The 18,933-nt window shown below is 36.2% G+C and overlaps 1 protein-coding gene across 6 annotated transcripts in view; it reads left to right on the forward strand.

Annotated features, from left to right (window-relative positions):
• grin2ab (glutamate receptor, ionotropic, N-methyl D-aspartate 2A, b) overlaps positions 1 to 18,933 on the forward strand; it is a 113,572-nt gene that overhangs the window by 41,559 nt on the left and 53,080 nt on the right. The window contains exon 1 of one of the 6 annotated variants that reach the window (XM_051114612.1): positions 18,232 to 18,340. The exons of the other annotated variants lie outside the window; for them this stretch is intronic. The gene's annotated coding sequence lies outside the window, so the exon portion shown is untranslated. Of the gene's footprint in view, positions 1 to 18,231; positions 18,341 to 18,933 lie in introns of those variants that run through there. 6 annotated transcript variants of the gene reach the window in all.

Genomic DNA, 18,933 nt, shown 5'->3' on the forward strand with positions numbered 1-18,933 from the left:
GCTTTGATCTTCTTTGCACGTTCACTTTGTAAACACTGGGTCGGTACTTCTGCAGCAATGTAGGATGATTTTGAAGTTGGAGGAGACAAAAAAGATACCCTAATTAGAACCAGAATACACAGAGTTTACACAGAGCTAGACAAGACGAGCATTTGTGGTTAAAAGTATATAAATTGTAATCTTTTTTACAAAATAGCCCATCGTTTCGCTAAATAAGACCCTTCTTCCTCGGCTGGGATCGTTTAGAGTCGTTTGAAGCTGTATTTAAACTGCATTTTGGACGTTCAAACTCAAGGGCATCATAGAAGTCCACTATATGGAGAGAAATCCTGAAATGTTTTCTTAAAAAAAAAACACAGTTTCTTTACAACTGAAGAAAGAAAGACATGAACATCTTGGATCTTGTAAATTTTTGTTCTGGAAGTGAACTTCTCCTTTAAATTGTTTTAGACTTTTTGATGCAACTTGATTGACATTATTAGTGGACGTTAGGGGAAAGTGTTGAATATGGACTCCTGTAGGTTAGTGATAGCACTGCCTTTTCGGTGAACCGAAAACTGCAGTGTTTCTGAATTATAACTCTGACCGTATGTTTCTGTGTGAGAGGAAGAGAGATTCACAGAACAGAGCTCAACAATAATGATGGTCTGCTGGCCCAGGGGCAGTGTGAGTGTGTTTTAGGCCAGTTGACACAACTGTCACAACTGTCGTTGCACTGTCACTATATCCCACGTCTGATGATCATGCACATTTGTTTTAAACCTTGCTATATTTTTGTGCAAATAAAACTTAACATAAGTGTAAAAATAATATTTGTAAAATTCAATAATACATGCTAAATATGCAGTGTTTTATGGTGATGCTTGTAGAAATGTTAGCAGGGAGAGAACCAGGCGGTTGAACAAAACATCAGACTGTTTTGCCCTGTAGAAGGAATAAAATGGGCTGCATAAGCTGAGCGCCTTTCATAGATTTTGGCCAGCAGGACTCTAGACGACCCCTTGGTGAAAGCAAGGCACAAAGTAATGACAGGAGACAGAGAAAAAGAGAGAGAGACAGTGCCGCCAGTGAGGTTAAATAAAAAAGGAGACAAAGAGACCGAGAGAAAGAGGGCTTAGTGCAGCCGCCCTTCTTTGAGACAATGCCGTAGTTATCTCTGCTACCATTTGCTTCTCCCCATAAAAGAAAAGAAAGGTGAAGAGCCACAATGCATGACCAAATTCTGTTTTGTTAAAAAAAGAGCTTGTAATTGGTGTACATTTTATGAGAAAATACTGTTTCAGTCTTTCCACATTTAGAATTTCAAGTTTAATTGAGTGTTACCCTATTGGAATTGCTCAGTTTCTTCTTCTCCAAATTGAATCGCATTTTTAGGTACTAAACATGCTCGAAAACTCATGAAACTTTGCACACGCACCAAAAGTGGTGAAAATTTATATCTGACATGGGTTTCAGAAGTGGGTGTGTCACCTATAAAATTTCAACAAGGTGCCCCTCAAGCGACATTTCACGTACATGTACGAAATTCGGTAGACACATGTAACGCACCAATACCTGAAGTCAGAAACCCAACAGGAATTCTGTTATTTTGAATTTTCTCTAAAAGTTTTGTGCCTTTTTTGCCATTTTCAGATGTTGTATTTAAACAAACTCCTCCTTGAGATTTAAACAGATCAAGACCAAATTCGATCAGTGTAATCTAAAGCACTTTGTGATCTTAAATTACGAATATCTTGAGTTTTTTGTTGAAGGACGTGTCTGTGGCGGTGATCTGCCTCAAACCTTACCTGTTAAATAAGAGTCCTGGCCTAAACACATCTAAAGGCCAATATTCTGTTAAAATCATAGCGCCACCAGCTGGCAACAAGAAATTACGTTTTACATTAACTTAAACTTGCAATGTCCAATCTGTACTAGACTTCACATGTTTGGTAAGAGTACTGGCCTGAAGACATTTACCACTTTAAATGCATATTGCTCACCATTTGCTGCTTTCCTAAAGCCTCCGGGTGGAGGTGAGTATGGGTGCGAGGGCCCTTTCAATGCTGCAAAACTTTAATTATTTATGTAATTTACAAAAATGATTGAGTGAGAATGTTTAACAGACATTTCTTTCAGTGTATTTTTTAAAAACTACTACTATGAAATATTAATAAATATTTAATTTTTAAATATAGGTGGGACTGCCAAGCAAACATTTTGGAGCATGTTCACTCTTCACCATGTAGGGCCCAGAATTATTTGCTGTGGTCCTCTATAGTGAGTTTTTACTGATTTGGCAGGATGATTACAAGAGGGAGATGGTTAATCTGCAGAATTATGCAGGTGTTTCAACAATGCCAAATTAGCTGGTTTCAGTGTGTGCTGCTTTTTTGTTCACATGTGGATTTATGCTTACAATCGAAAAATAGTGTGAGAATATCCGACCGAAAATCAGCTGTCATCTACTCACCTTCATGTTTCTCAGCATGAATGATTTTATATCTCAGAGGAAGTAAAAAAGAAGATTTAGGTTTAGCAGAATGTCCATACTTGTGTTTTTCACACAGCTGTCAAACTCCATATGACTGCACACTATATATAGTCTTTTAAAGCCATATGGTAAATTAAATATTTTGGTTGAGAGATTTTATGTAAGAAAATGATGAGTTGGCACATCATAAATAGATCAACCATGTAATTAATTTTGATAACTGAATGATGCTTTTCTCTTTTTGTTTATTTTTGGTTTATTAATTCACCCATCTGTTTTTTTTCTATTTATTTATTTAGATTTAACTACAGAATTAAGTCCTGCTATAATCCTTGTTTGGGAGAGAAGAAAATCATGAGGCTGAGTAGTCAGATTTGTCATTTACTGGGTATCTGTCCCTTTAAATACAGTTTGTTTTAGTGTGAACAGTTGGATTCATTTATAAACTGTGTCCACTAGGGCTCGCGCCTGTCACTGATTACTCACATAACCTTTGAATTTTTCAGTTCTCACCATATGCTCAGAAGCTCTTGGACCCTGGAAGGCCACAAGCTTTTTATGTTTTTATTTTATTAGTTGTGGATTTCAAAGGTTTGATACTGAACTATAAAAAGCAAAAATGTGCAGTTTTTAATCCACTTTTACCTGATCTGACCCTGAAAAATTACCTTCACAGAGTAACCCAATGCAGTCATGTTAAATAATTTCTTTTTTTGACTCAAATTTTGAGTCAGATTCCGTTAACACTTTACATGATTCATAAGTGCAGCTGATTCACTGAATAGAACCAGTTGAGTCATTTGGAAGTGAAGTGCACTGCTCCCATTGTATGTTTTGCACTGTAGGCTTACTTTGTGGTACTGCTAAATAGTCCAAAAATCTAATTCTTATTTGTGAAAATCTCTCAATCCAATCGCGGGAACTAGACTATGACGAAATATTTTTCAGCCTCGGCGCCGTCCTCATTGTCTCAGACAAACCGTGCATTCGTTCTCCTTTCAGTTTTCCAAACTATCACCGTGATCTATTTCATGCACCTGCTTCTCCAATGTGTTTATTCAAGCTTGAACTGAGCCAGCTGCTTCTCCATGGCTGTAATCGTCTGCACCCTTGCTCAATCTTTGTTGCCACCCTTTTATCCCACTTAGTCTGAAGCATTACTCGTAATAATCTCTCTCATCAATTATCCCAATGCACTGTTGAGTGAATCTTCTTGTATTGCTTGGATGATGCTTGCTGGCTGAAGCTCAAGAGATGACAACTTGACAATATTCTAGCAAGAAGATTAACTTGTTACAGCAGAGTCAGTCTTAATTTAGTTCAGTTCTTTCAATATGACACTGACAGATTTTTTTTTTAGCAAAGTAAACATCGAGGCTCACGATAATGGCTTTCATTTAAAACTTCAGGGAGTACAGCTTTAGCTTTAGCTTTTTACTTGAAGTCATCTGTAATCCTGCTCGGAATCTGCTCCGGCATGTTTGGCGGGAAAGCTGTGCAGATTTCTGCAGAACAGAGGAATATCCCCTGCCCCTTTAAATGTACACTACCAGTCAAACGTTTTTGAACAGTAAGATTTTTAATGTTTTTAAAGCAGTCTCTTCTGCTCACCAAGCCTGCATTTATTTAATCCAAACTACAGCCAAAGCAGTTTTTTACTATTTAAATTAGCTGCTTTCTATTTGAATATATTTTAAAATGTAATTTAATGTCTGTTTATGTCTGTTATCAAAGATACATTTTCAGCATTGTTACTCCAGTGTTCTTCAGAAATCATTCCAATATGCTGATTTGCTGTTCAAAAAACATTTATTATTATTATCATCAATATTTAAAACAGTTGAGTACATTTCTTTAGGATTCTTTGATGAATAGAAAGATCCAAAGATCAGCATTTATCTGAAATTAAAAGCTTTTGTAACATTATACACTATACCATTCAGTCAGTATAATTTTTAATAGAAAATATTACAGAAATTAATACTTTTATTTGGCAAGGATGCTTAAAGTTGATCAAAAATGATGATAAAGACATTTATAATGTTACAAAAGATTTGTATTTCAAATAAATGCTGTTCTTTTGAATTTTATATTTATCACATAAACCTGAAAAAATTCTACTCAGAATAATAAATGTTTTTTTAAACAGCAAATCAGAATATTACAATGATTTCAGAAGGATCATGTGACTGGAGTAATGATGCTAAAAATTTAGTTTTGAAATAAAATAATAGGAATAAAATTATATTTTTAAATATATTCAAATAGAAAACAGTTATTTTAAATAGTAAAAATATTTTACTTTTTTTGTAAAATTTTGTATAATATGCTATTTTTGCTGTACTTTGGGTCAAATAAATGCAGGCTTGGTGAGCAGAAGAGACTTCTTTAAAAAGCATTAAAAACCTTACTGTTCAAAAACTTTTGACAGGTAGTGTATGTAATATAGGAATTTAACTTCAATTATATGCACTCAGTTTCATTTCACTCCAAACCTCTATTTTTTCTTACCTCAGTGAAACACAAAAGAATAATAGTTGTACACTTCCAATAAAAATGTCAGTGCATCCGTATGGAATCTTAGGAATTTGCTTAGTTTCTCGTTATTTGTTAAATCTACAGATCACACATAATGTGAAAGCAAGAAACTATTGTACCTTTAAATTTCTTTTTAGCCAGCTGTGTTATTGTCAGTGTTCACATTCATTAATTTTTTAGCACTGTTCTATTCAAGTACACATTAATTCATATTTAGTCATGTACTATTAATGAAGCTGTTGCTCTGATGTTTAAATTAGAGGTTTCTGTAAGGTTTGTGGTGTTACAAAGTTAATACACGTCTCTTTGGAAAAGTCTATTCTGATTGGTCAGATGTGTCATGTGAGGTCTAATATTTTTGTGTAATGGCTGTTAAATTTTACATTTGACTGTTATCCCAGACATTTTCCTACTTTCATCTCTCTGCTTTTAATATGATCTCATTCTTCTCAAATATTTTTTAGCTCATATGAATATTTTATGTCCATTTATTCATTTACTATTAAGTAGCCCAGTGTTTTTTGTTTTTTAATGCATTAGTATTAGTTGTTATTAAATATTTAATCCTCTTTTTAAATTTAGATTCAATGAGATTTAGGTAATGGGCAAAAGTAAATCTCAAAATGAGTATTAATTTTTCATACTCTAAATCATAATGCTCTGATGCCTAAATTAAAACTTTTAGACAAAATGCTATATACTTTTAATATTGTCTGTTTATTGGTTTTGGCCATAATACGAATATAATTTTACAGCTTAACCTGTTGGCCATAATTTTAATATTTAATACATGCCTAATAGTTTGCATTTGGAAACTACTTGGATTTAGCAAAAACAGAAATGCAAATACTGAACTCTTATTGCACTGAGGTTTTATTTAGCTTACTGTAGCTTGATGTCTTCTGCCTCGTGGCTTAATAGCTTGGCATTGGAATATGCAAATTATTCGTAACAGTTCAATAATCATTTGCATAGACGTCAGATAGCTAAATTACAGGAAGTGTTCCTTGAAAAAGAAATGCTCCCTTATAAGTGCCTCAGATATTGAACTTGGATGTTTTGTGGAAGTGGTTCCTAATGGGCTTTTTTAATCAAGCTTAATATACATTTTGCTTACCCTGCTGAAGCAAGCTGTTGGCACAAACTATTTTGCCCTCAGCAATCTCACCAGCCGCACTTACAAAGATTCAGTGAATGTGTTTTAGATTTCAGACGCTACTAACATGTCATTACCACGAGCAGACGCACTTAATATGGCAGATGCTCTTTTAGGAAGACAGAAAGGAAGATGTTGATTTCACCTCTTTTAACATGGCGTGTATTTTAATCATTGTTTGGCGGTCTAATTAATGAATTGTCCTGTCATGTGTTCGGTTTGTGTGTGATTGCAATGCGATGAAGGGTTTGGTAAGTGTCTCATAGCTAAATGTGTGTGGGGGTGTGAATGATTTTGATTAGATCAGAGTGAAGTCTTTTCTCCAGTCTGTGAGCCACCTTGTTAATATGTCTGTATTTGTCTGAACCGGATAGGAGTTTGTTGTCATATGCGTCTCTAGACAGAATGTTGACAGAACGTTACTCTGGGTAAGGTTAAATAAACATGAAACTTTGATCTAACTAATGCGATTTGATTTTTACATGCGCTTATCTTTGTGCCTGTGAGCATTAAGGTTATTATAGTTTTGCACTATAATACTTTATATACTATATTCGGGTTTACTAAATTAATTCGATATGTGTTTGTTTCAGTGTATTTATTTATTTAGTATTTCATAGGCACTTTTTTGGTATCTTAAGCCCTGTTTAGGACTGTTTTTCACAGACATTTTTCACAGACATGGTTTTAATTCCATCCGAAGCAAGCGCATTTGTGTTTTTCTCACATAACCTTGGCAAATTATCTAGTGTTTTTCAGCTAACTCTGGTCCTCTGAGACACCTAATCCTGTTGGGATGGAAATGTATGTGATTGCGGTATAATATTTTTTTCACAATGCTTCTTCCCATTTATTTTGACCTTTATCGTAAGCGCATAGCGTAACTAAAGCTGAAAACTAAAGTTGCTGCCCTGCCTCATGCACCTTCATTGTGAATATGGACCTTTTCCCCAACTTTCTGTAACAAGTTGGTGGTTTTAGCTGGCATCCCATCCAATTAAAAAATTTAATTAAATCAATAAAGAGAGTCCAATCCCAGAAACTGCTTAGAATAGCCACTCTAGCCGCATTAGATATCATTCTCACCTTAATTTTGTTCCTTAATTATGTTGCATTATGTGATTATATAATTTGTAATTATTGGGTTTTGTGTTTTTTTTTTTGTTTTTTTTTTATTATCATGCATTCAGAGCACATGCTCTTCTGTATTCCCCACATCCAGGCAATAGACATTGTGTTTATTTTTATTAGAAAAAATGATAGATCCAGTTCTCTTAAAAAAAACATGTAATACACTGATTTCTTTGGAAGTAAATTACTGATACTGTTCTTTAGTTTTAAAAACTAATCCCATAGTAATACTTTCATTAAATTCAGTTTTTAGTCACAGTAATTATAGTCAGTTAATGTACTGTATTAGTTCCTTTGGGTATAGCGTATGAGTTTTAAAAGACATGAGGGTGAGTAAATGATGACAGGTTTTTTTTTTCTCCTCCTCCTGAAGGAATCAGCTGAGCATTCACTGTTATTTACCTCCAAAATAATGGAAAACGTTTGAATTTAAGATTAAGACGTACTTCTAAATACACTTTAAAAAGCAAGATAAATTAGTAGAGTTTCTTATCTACACTGCAAGATGTAACAAAACTAAATTGCTCCCATTATAATCAGCAAACCGTGCTTGCAGTGTAGAAATTGTTGATTTTAATTGAAGCTTTTTATATCGAACCACTTCCTTGCAATGTAGATTTGATGTAAGGCTGTTTTAGTTTTTAATTCCATCACTAGGAAGAGATTTTTTTGCACTTGTTTTTTTTTTTTGTTTTTTTTTTAAACCTCTGTTGCTGTTCACAAATCTCTATACACTCTATATTGAGGTTCAATTACTATTATTTTCATTGTTTATTATTTTATTTAGGTTAATTTGTTAATAACCACTAAATAAAAAATGTACTGTTTAATTTATTTTTTTGTCATTGAGATTTTGTTTTTCGATTTATTTTGTGTTGTTTTATGCATGGAGTTAACCAGGAAGACTTGTGTTCCCATGAGATTTTGTTTTTGTTATCCAGAGTTGCCTTCTTGCTTTCTTTTGTATGATGTTCTGGGTCTGCTGCATGAATTTAATGTAGTTGACCTACCTGGGAATACTGGGAAGGCTGCTTGGCATGCCAATGCTCTACTGACAGAAACAGAAGAAAGAGCAACAACACGGGTGCAGCGAGCCATAAATGGTGTTCCTGGCGTGGACGATGGTTAAGGGGCGTAACAGCGGTGGTTATAGGTAGGCCTGCATGAAACTAGCAGAAACCTGGGCAGATGTCCACATAATTTGCATAATTTCCACAATTTCCACATAAAAAGATCTGCATATGCATCTGCTGCTTGCATGGTTTTTCATTAAATATTTTGGCCAATTTGCTGATGCCTTTAGCTACCAATACACTGTGTTCACACAAATGAATGGATGGAACGATAGAAGGATGGAACAATGGACGGATGGGTGGATAGATGGATGGATGGTAAAATGGAACAGTAGACGGATGGATGCATGGATGGAATAATAGAAAGACGGATGATGGACCGATGAAACAATAGATGGGTGGATGGAACAGTAGAGAGATAGATGGATGGACAGATGGAACAATAAATGGATGGATGTAAAAAATATATATAAAAACTCTGCATATGCATCTGCTCCTTGCATGGTTTTTCATTAAGTATTCTGGCCAGTTTGGTAATGCCTTTAGCTACCAATACACTATGTTCACACTAATGGATAGATGGAACAATAAAAGGATGGATGCAACAATAGAGATGGATAGATGGACAGATGGAACAATAGATGGATGAATGTAAAAAATATATATAAAAAGCTCTGCATATGCATCTGCTGCTTGCATGGTTTTTCATTAAATATTTTGGCCAATTTAGTAATGCTTTTAGCTACCAATACACTATGTTCACACTAATGGATGGATGGAACATTAGAAGGATGGATGGATGAAACAATATATTGATGGATGCATGGATGGATGAAACAGTAGATGGATGGACGCATGGATGGATGGAACATTAGAAAGACGGATGGATGGAACGATAGATGGATGGATGTAAAAAAAAAAAGTTTAGAACAGGTTACCTTCATGCAAGTCAGCAAGAACACAATGTACCCACTCTACCAGTGGGCAATGACCTGAATATAAGGCGGTGGAACTTGTGAGCTCCAAGTCAACTTGAAATCATAACTGACCCTTTTTACATCCTTAATGGGTGTTCCTGGTCTTATTGTGCATCCTTGGTGCATGTTATAAGGAAAAAAGTTCTCATTTTGGTTTGTAACACACGCTTTTCTCAGTCCAATCAATTCTAATGGATAAAACTGAATCTTAGCCAACTTTTTGTTTATCCTGTAATATCCAGTTTCAAATATATGTCACATTACTGAAGTGAAGTGGGTTATGATTGCTGTTTCATGTTGGCTTTAAATTCATTCCGCAGATTTTCCATCACAATCAGATCAGAAAATGTGCAAAGGCATGAAAATTCTGCGTGGACCCAGTCATAGATAGTGGTTAATATGGGATTTGAATATGATTTTTTTTTTTTTCCATGGAGCTCTCATTACTCCTGATCTAATAAGGAAAGGCATTGGAAGAAATGCTTACTTTGGTTGAATGGCACCTCATGGTATGAATTCAGTCTTCCTTAAGTCGCATGATGCTTCTGCTCTTACAAGTTTATTGGACTTTGAGTTTTCCACAGTAATGAAGTTCTAATGAATTCTGGGATTTTGAGTATTTGGGGGTTTGAATAGCCTACGGGGAGAATAATAGAGACATTAAAAAGGCATTGTTTCTGCAAGCAGAAACCGTAATGTGTTTCCGCTCAAAAAGAGAGACTCAGCACCGAATACTAATGTACAGGCGCACACACATCCATGTATTTCTGTATGCATACTGAATACTAAATTATGTAATATATTCTACTTTTTCCAAAAGAGAGAACAGATAAGTGATAAGTGACACATATGGCAAAATATAAACCCTGCCTATATCTCTCGTATGCATGTGTGTGTGTGAGCATCATAGTGGTATTTGATGGATGAGTGGTTGTTGTGATAAAGGGCTTTAGGAATGGAGAGATGTCAGGGTGGAGGTGTGTGTGAAGTGAGAAACGTTACGTTTTGATGGCTGAGAGTATAGTTAGGCGGATGATGGATGGTTAGAATAAACAAGTACAGTGTTCTGATGAAAGGATGTTTTAGAAGAGCGGTGGAAAGCATGCAAGACCTGCTTCATGGTGGCATGTTCAGATGGAAAGATGTTAGAAATGAAAGAGCATCCTGATACCTAAATGAAAAAAAGAGAATAGATTTGAGGACGGGGAAATAAAGTTCTTTCAAAAGTGACAGGAGAGACAGTGAACCTCTTTATTAAGACAACATTCAGAGAACACTTTGACGAATACAGATTAATAAATGAAACGGGGGAATAAAGGAAGCTCTTAAAACCTATATATAAAGGAATGATAACTTGTGTAATGCTCTTATTGCATGAGTAAAGACTTTTTAATGCCTTTTGGAAATTGGCCTATAGTGGGCTCAAAAAGCGGATGGATGGATGGAACAATAGTTTGATGGATGCATGGATGGATGGAACAATAGAATGGACGGATGAAACAATAGATGGATGGATGCATGCATGGATGGAACAATAGAAGTATGAATGGAACAATAGATGGATGGATGCATGGATGCACTGAACAATAGAAGGATGGATGGATGAAACAATAGATGGATAGATGGATGGTTGGATGGAACAATAGAAGGATGATGGATGCATGGATGATTGAAGAATAGATGGATGGATGAATTGAACAATAATTAAAACATTTTTTTGAAAAAGTTGAATTTTGCACAACCCTGTGGAAAGCAGTACTCTACTTTTAGCAGTTATTCATTACCTGAAGCTAACAGCTCCTACTGTAGACATTGGACATGTTCCTTTGTGATGCTCTGCCAGGCTTGTACTGTTGCCACCTTCGGTGCCTCCTTGTTCGCTGTCATTCGGATATCAAAAACACACAGTTGGATTCAGATTAAACAATTGTTTTAAACATTTTTTTCCTGTTTGTTTGTGCCCGAACGCTCCTAGGGTGCCTAAGCAGAGTTATAGTCAAGCTGCCAAATAAAGTCCCATCCAATGATTTTTAAGGCATTCGAGTGGATAAGAGCCAACAGTTTAATCACCAACAATGACAAATTGGAGAGAACCAGTAGTACCCATATACCATGATCCTTGGGACATTATTCACAGATGAAATTGTGTGGTTTGGATACTGTCGGGTTCTTTCTTGCTGCAAATTTTTCCTTTCTGTCAGTCTGTCCAGGTCTGTCTTTATCTAATTTATCTCTGTTTTGCTATCTTAACTGGCTCATTATCTCCTACTCCTGAGATTTCATCATTTGTTATAGCCTCTCAGTGCAAGAGTAATTTTATGATACTAAAATATTCCATCGCTGCCTTCAGCAAGTCTTTATAGAGGCAGAAATCAGAAAGAATCCCAAGACACAATGTTATTATACTATAGTTGGGTCATGATGATGAATTCCTTTGAAATGTCTTTTTTTATGCACTGTAATCGAACTATTAGATACGTTGTGATATTTGCTGTTGTTGTTGTTGTATCTTGAATGCAGCAAGACTTAAGATCACCAAAAGGCATGTTTTATATAGGTCTTGTTTTCTTTACACTGCCAAAATGAGTGTGCACATGATTTCAATGTAGACGTGCATTTTAATTTTATGTTAGTTTACGTCTGTGTAACTTAATACCTTACCCATCAAAAATTTGGGCACACCTTCTTATTCAATGGTTTTTATTTTTTTCCAAAATTGTATATTAATACTGAAGACGTTAGAATTATGACAACAAGTATGGAATTACTTGGTCAACAAAAATGTGTAAAATAACACATTTAAAAGAATATGTTTTATATTTTCAGTTCGTCAAAGTAGCCATTTTTTTATTTGATGACAAGTTCACCCCCTACTTGGCATTCTCTCAGTCAGCATCATGAGGTAGTCATCTGGAATGGCTTTCCAACAATCTTGAAAGATTTCCCAAAGGTGTTGAGTATTTGTTGGCTGCTTTTCCAACTCATCCCAAACCATCTCAATTGACCCTTTGCCGGGAGTTTGACTGACAGGTGGTCTGACCAGTCATAATGTTGAATCTACCATTTTGTCATACAAACAAGCCAGACAGGAGAGAAGATTAATATCAGTCGATTTGAACTTGAAAATTGTGTATTGACGTTTATCCACAGTTGAAACAAGATACCTTCTCAGTTTCATTCATGTTATTTTATAATTAGTAATAGACGAATGGTTCACATGCCTATTGAACCGAGGTGCAAAGCGACTTGTCATGACACATTAAAGAGCCAAAAAATTGTATTTTTTGTTTGTATTTCTTTAAAAAAATGACAAAATTTGAAAGCGGTGTGGCGGTTAGAACCAAAAATCTTAAATTTGCACCCCTCAAACCAAAGGACAGGTTTTTTTTACTGATCTAATGTCTATTCCATGTGTTTTTTGCTTGTGTTTTTTTTTTTTTTTTTAATGGAAAGTAATGGTTTCTTTGCCGGAATTTGACCATGAAGGCCTGACTCACATGGTCTCATCTGAACAGTGGATGTTGAAATATGTCTGCCACTTGAACTCTGAGATGCATTTATGTGGGCTGTAATCTGAGGTGCTATCAATATGTGGTTTCTGTGGCTGATAAATGTTATCCTCTGCAGTAGAATTAACTCTTGGTTTTTCCTTTCTGAGACGGTCCTCATGAGAGCCAGTTTCATCATAGCGTTCGATGGTTTTGGAGACTGCACATGCGGATACATTCAAAGTTCTTGAGATTTTTTTTTTTGGATTGACAGTAATTATGGACTGTCTTTTTTTAATTAAATGGTTTCTTGCCATATTATGAATTTGTAGATCGTTGTAGTAGCACTAATAGGGCTTATTCCCCCTTCCTCTACACAAGACAACTAATGGTCTGAAATTGAGAAATATCACAAATTAACACTTGATAAGGTTTAGAGAATGCTGTGAGTGTGCCAAGCTGTCATCAAAGCTAAAAATAGCCTCTTTGGACAATCTAAAATATAAAACATCTAAAACTATTGTTCCCAGTGGGTTTCTTGCTATGCACTGAAGTGGTAGAGGTGAAGAGGTGAAGAGGAAGTATTTGTTGGCAAGCTTCTGGGTCGGTGACTGTAGCACAGGTGGCAAGGTCAAGGGCTGTCGATCGGCCCCATGTACAAGAAACCGTGTTCATGTGAGTCTGGTTTTTAATTACAATCACAGATGTTATCAACAGGACAGCACAATTGATTGCAAAGGCTTCATGCACCTCTTTGTACCTGGAGTTTGCAAGGGTCAGTTTCTGACTGATGGATCCCTTGGCTCTAATATATCTTTATGAAGGTAGGTTGAAGCCTGGGGCTCACAGGAGCTCACTGAATAGTGTGGGCTGTCAGTGTACTAAAGGTGATCCTTTTTGAGTGTTCTTTCTTGATCTGATCTAAGAGGTCAATGGTGGAACAACACCCAGTGGCGATGGCAGAGATAGGTCGTCTAGCAGAATGCCTGAGGTACCACTTTCATGACAACAAGGAAGTACGGTCCAAGTTGGTCCTATTCTTCATGACTGTGCTCTTCAGTGGTCACCAGTGCTCATCAGAGTAGGCGATGCTACAAGGATGAAAATGCTCAAACAAAAAATGCAAGTTCTGTCATTGGCTTTAACTTAAACTAGAAGAGATAATTGGCTGAGTACTGTCTAAATGAATAAACATCATGCTAGCTGAAATGAATGGGTCATTCCTGACTATGTAATATATTTAAAAAATAAGATGTTATGGCAAAACTGAATTCATGTGGAAAATTGGCCCATTTTTCCAGGATTCTTTGGTGAATAGAAACATCAAGAACATTTATTTGAAGTAGAAATCTTTTGTAACATTTTGAAAAAAAAGAATGGTAGTGTAAGTGCTACAAAATAGAGGACAACATTTGTATACACTAATATTACAATTCTGGCAGCTGTTGATAAGTCTATAATTATTAGGGGTTCAAGCGCATCATGCTGAAACCCTTTTGTAACTGTTAGAAAGGCCAAGGATCAGCAATCTCCACATAAAACTGATCGTGCAGGCCAAACCGTAAGTCGTAGAGACTTGAAACTTGAAGGGGGTGGAAGTACTCACACCACAGACCAAGGCTTGCCCCTGACTGGTATAAAATTCCAACCTGTCAGTTCCAGGCTCAAGTATCTCATGTTGTTGGAATCCTTGGCTCACGGCGGACAGAACGCATACCTCAGATTTGAGTAAGAGCTCAGTCTGAGGTCACAAGAAAAAAATTGCGGAGCTTGGCCACTTGGTGTCGATATAAGAGGGAAAAACCTTTAAAATGGTTATAACTATGGTCCTATCAACATGAAAATCGCTGTGCGATTGGTCGTAGTCCAAAGTGCCACAAGTGTCTTTAAGGACATTTGTGTATCTCAAAAAAAAAACATGGTCGGCATTGGCCGATCAAGTTTGAGCACCTATAAGACAAGGTTAACAGAGGCCAATCAGAACGAAACTCACTGAGCCTGTTTGACTCACGACCCCAAACGGATTGTACATTGTGCTTTCGCACATACATGCAATATATGTATCACGTGATAGAACTCCTCATTCCGGACAACTTTGCCTCTAGAACGACTGCTGTCAATCAGATCATTTGTTAAGGGATCGAGAAAATGAAAAAAAAAAAATACTTTTGCAACTAGTCCTAGGTTTTTATCTTAGTCTGGAAAAAAACACTGCAGTACAATTCTCTGGACTCTCTGGGTCAATAATTATCAAAAAAAACATTCTAAATTTACCTATAAAGGAAGCTATAACGGGGTCGTTTAGAAAAGGGGCTTTTCCAAATTTACCCAAAACTCTATACTTCACAAAACCTGCTGAGCACATGCAACATGTGATTCTAAACAAGCATGCAAAGTTTGAAGGACATCGGACCACAGCTGGCACTATAACGGTCATAAACATTAAAAAACATAACATTTCTATGGTAATTTTGTTGGTTAGGTATGTTTTGAAGCATGGCCCCTGGTTTGAGCTGGTCCTTAGCTGCTCCTTAGCTGGTCATGAGCTGGTCCTAAGCAAATACAGTAGCTCCTGCTCAGGACCTGCTTAGGACCAGCTTAAACCAGCTCATGACCAGCTAAGGAGCAGCTTAGGACCAGCTTAAACCAGCTCATGACCAGCTAAGGAGCATCTTAGGACCAGCTTAAACCAGCTCATGACCAGCTAAGGGCCAGCTTTAACCAGTTTAAACAGCAGCTATGCTTCAGAACGTACATAACCAGCATATGCTGGTGTTTTTAACAAGGAAATTACCTGGATTTGCCAAAATTGCTTTTTTAAATCATTGATTTAGATGGTTACAGGCTTGCTAAATAATGTATTTTTTGTGCTTAAATGCCTCAAAGCACTTGAAACCCGGTAATCGCTGCTTGCAGCTATATTGGTCATATTATTGCTGATACATTATATTTAAGTTCCATATTTTGTCTGATTAAAAAAAAATCAGTCATTAAATTCAAGTGATTTTGAGCATCACAGCTTTATAATGTAAAGAATGAAAATATATATATTTTTTTTAAATATTGGATTTAACAGTATTATTAAATTATCATTTCTTTCCAATATTTGCTTTGCTTTGTCATCAAACATATATTCTAAAAATAATAAGCATGTACAATTACTGTAAATACCAATAATCTAAAACATTCCTAATATTGGCTGATTACCAACATGCTACTAATATATTAGGATTTTTTTATTGTTTTACTTAAATATTGAGAAGCAAGTCAACTCTGAAATTGCAAGACTGCTTGCAACCTCCATCATTCTCTTGGGCTAGAAGTAATAGGGGTGGATGCTAGTCTCTTTTCCTGTCCTGGGGTCTTTTTTTTTAGTTTTTGGCTGTTTTTGTTTTTCCCCGGGAGTGTCAGTCACACAGTTGTTCAAACCCTGGCCAGTCTCTGCTGAGTAATAGCAGAACAGGGAGCTTTTTCTGTACTTCTACCACTTTGATGAAGTGAGAACAGCAGGCATTTTCCACCCAAAAAATGGGATTGCTTTGGGACATATAGCATGTATTCAGAAAGATTTATTCCGAATGTCTTTAGTGCCAGAGTCGCTCATTACTCTCTAATGTGTTTAAGCTTCTGTATTTAAAAAAAAGAAACATGACCGTAGGATAGCAAACTCCCAAGCGTTGTATCCTGAATCATAATGCTAACAATCATCATAAACAAATCAAATAATCTTTGATAAACTGTACTTTGGAAATGCAAATATGAATTACATTTTTAACCATTTTAACATTTTAAGGGCTAATCAGTATGTGTGGATATCAAGCATCAGTAAGTGTGTGTGCATGATCAGGATAATCTCTGCAGTCTGTCCATATCATTCGAGATTACTTCAAAAGATCCCTGCAGATGTTGAATTATTGATATGATTTTTCCTTCTGTTTTTACATATGCATGACATTCCAAAGCTGGAAAACAAAAATTAAATCAAAGAAAGCATAAAAGAATAAAGATTAGACAGATGATTGCAACGATAATACTGTATGTCTTCATCGTGGCAATCAAAAAAATGTTTCATTAAGCAACATTCGTATGCAGCATTATCAAGAAAATGGCAGCAGCAAGGTCAGGATGTGTGGACAAATGGGTGACAAGATTGAAGAAGCGCCTTAATGGAAAGATATTTCCACGCTCTGACCCTCATACCCTTTCTGATTAAAGCAATTTCCTGGCGCACACATCTTTTGTGTGTTTGTTTGTGTGTGCATCTACCTGCAAACCGCCAGCTCTGCAGCTAAATCCTAACCCTCTTCACATGCTTATCAACCTCCTGCCAAACTGGAAAACCTCTCAACACCTCAAGTACCAAAAAAACGATTCCTATGTGTGAGTCTGTATGAATAATGTTGGAAACCTGGTCTGAGAGCGGGTATTTTCGATTAGACGCGCCACATGTGTACGCACATGTACGTGGCTATAAACGTACAGTGTGCACCTTGGCTTATATCCGTTTACACCTGAGATTTGTGTGGGCCTTCGTGTGTATGTGTGCGCTTCGTGAGCTGTGTGCATACCTCTAATCCAGTTTCATCCTAGAGCCTCTTAAACGCTGAAGTGCTGCATTCACAGTGCAAAAGGGACCATCCAAAACATCGAGTGCAGCCACTACATTTGCATTGATTTATTAACTCCTCAGTGTATCTGGGACAGAGTTTTAATGTCTCCTGAATTGTTTGTGTGATATATTTTTAGAACGTGACATAACTGGTTTATGTGAAGTTTGGTGCTCGCTCAGTTTTGGATCAGTGGAGATGTATTGCTTTGTGACTCAGTTACGAGCTGAAGATTCAATTTTCTCAGTAGGTTCAGTTACAGTGAAGTACAGTTTGAGGAGCGTACATTTACCCCATGTAAATTCAATTGCCTTCGGCCTCTTTATTTTATTCCGTGCAAAGTACGGTGCTAATCCTCGGCGAATACCTCCTCCTTACCTGTTTATTTGCATGTCACTGTTTGCTTAAGCTCAGTATTTTAAATCTGTCAGAGCACCGTGGTGGACAGATCAGCGTCTGTGTGTTTGCACAGTGTGTGAACCATGATATTCATAAGCTCCATTGTCGCTCGTTTATGTGTTTGTGTATTCTGAGATATCAAGCTGTCACCGCACAAGGATGCAGTCATTATTCTTAACTCAGTCAGCGACTCCAGTGTGACAGTGTGCAGCAATTTCTGTCTTTCTCCCCTCTCCTGTATTCAACAGCTCACTGTCTGCTCCTGATGTGTGTGCCCTTCTATCTTGCTCCTTCCTGTTCCCTCTATAGACCTTTTTCACACTTCCATGTTCGCAAAGCTGAAGGCTTCAGTAGTAGGGTAAAGAAACTTCTGCTTTATCAGTGGCAGTGAGAAACAGCCTTTCCACCGTTTTTAAATATTTCTCAGGGGTGACGAAACAAAATGATTTCATGTTACACGACTGGATGAAAGCAGATATTTGATGGTTTAAAGCAAGAGTAAGTAACACACTTACAAATCTATGAATGTCATTGCATTAGATGCAATATATCAAAGTACATTACCGTCTCTTACTGCATGTTCACCAGTGCTGGATCTGTTTTCATATATTTTCAAAACGCAATTAATTCCTGTAATTGCAAACCGATTATGAATGTTGAAAACAGTTGTGCTGCTTAATATTTTTGTGGAATTAGTTTTTGGATTGAATTGTAAAACAACAGCATTTATTTGAAATAGAAATGTTTTGTAACATTATTAATGTTTTTATCGTCATATTTGTTTTTGTATCGTCTTATTTTTTTAGAAAGCTGAATAAATAAGCTTTCCATTTATGTATGGTTTGTTGGGATAGGACAATATGTGCCTGAGATACAACTATTTAAAAAATCTGGAATCTGAGGGTGCAAAAAATCAAAATACTGTTGTTCAAATGAAGTTCTTAGCAATGCATATTACTAATCAAAAATTACGTTTTGATATATTTACGGTAGGAAATTTACAAAATATCTTCATGATTTTTGGCATAAAAGAAAAATTGATCATTTTGACCCACGCAATGTATTGTTTGCTATTGCTACAAATATACCTG

Source organism: Labeo rohita, chromosome 1 (assembly GCF_022985175.1).
Source record: "Labeo rohita strain BAU-BD-2019 chromosome 1, IGBB_LRoh.1.0, whole genome shotgun sequence".
NCBI classification, from domain to species: domain Eukaryota; kingdom Metazoa; phylum Chordata; class Actinopteri; order Cypriniformes; family Cyprinidae; genus Labeo; species Labeo rohita.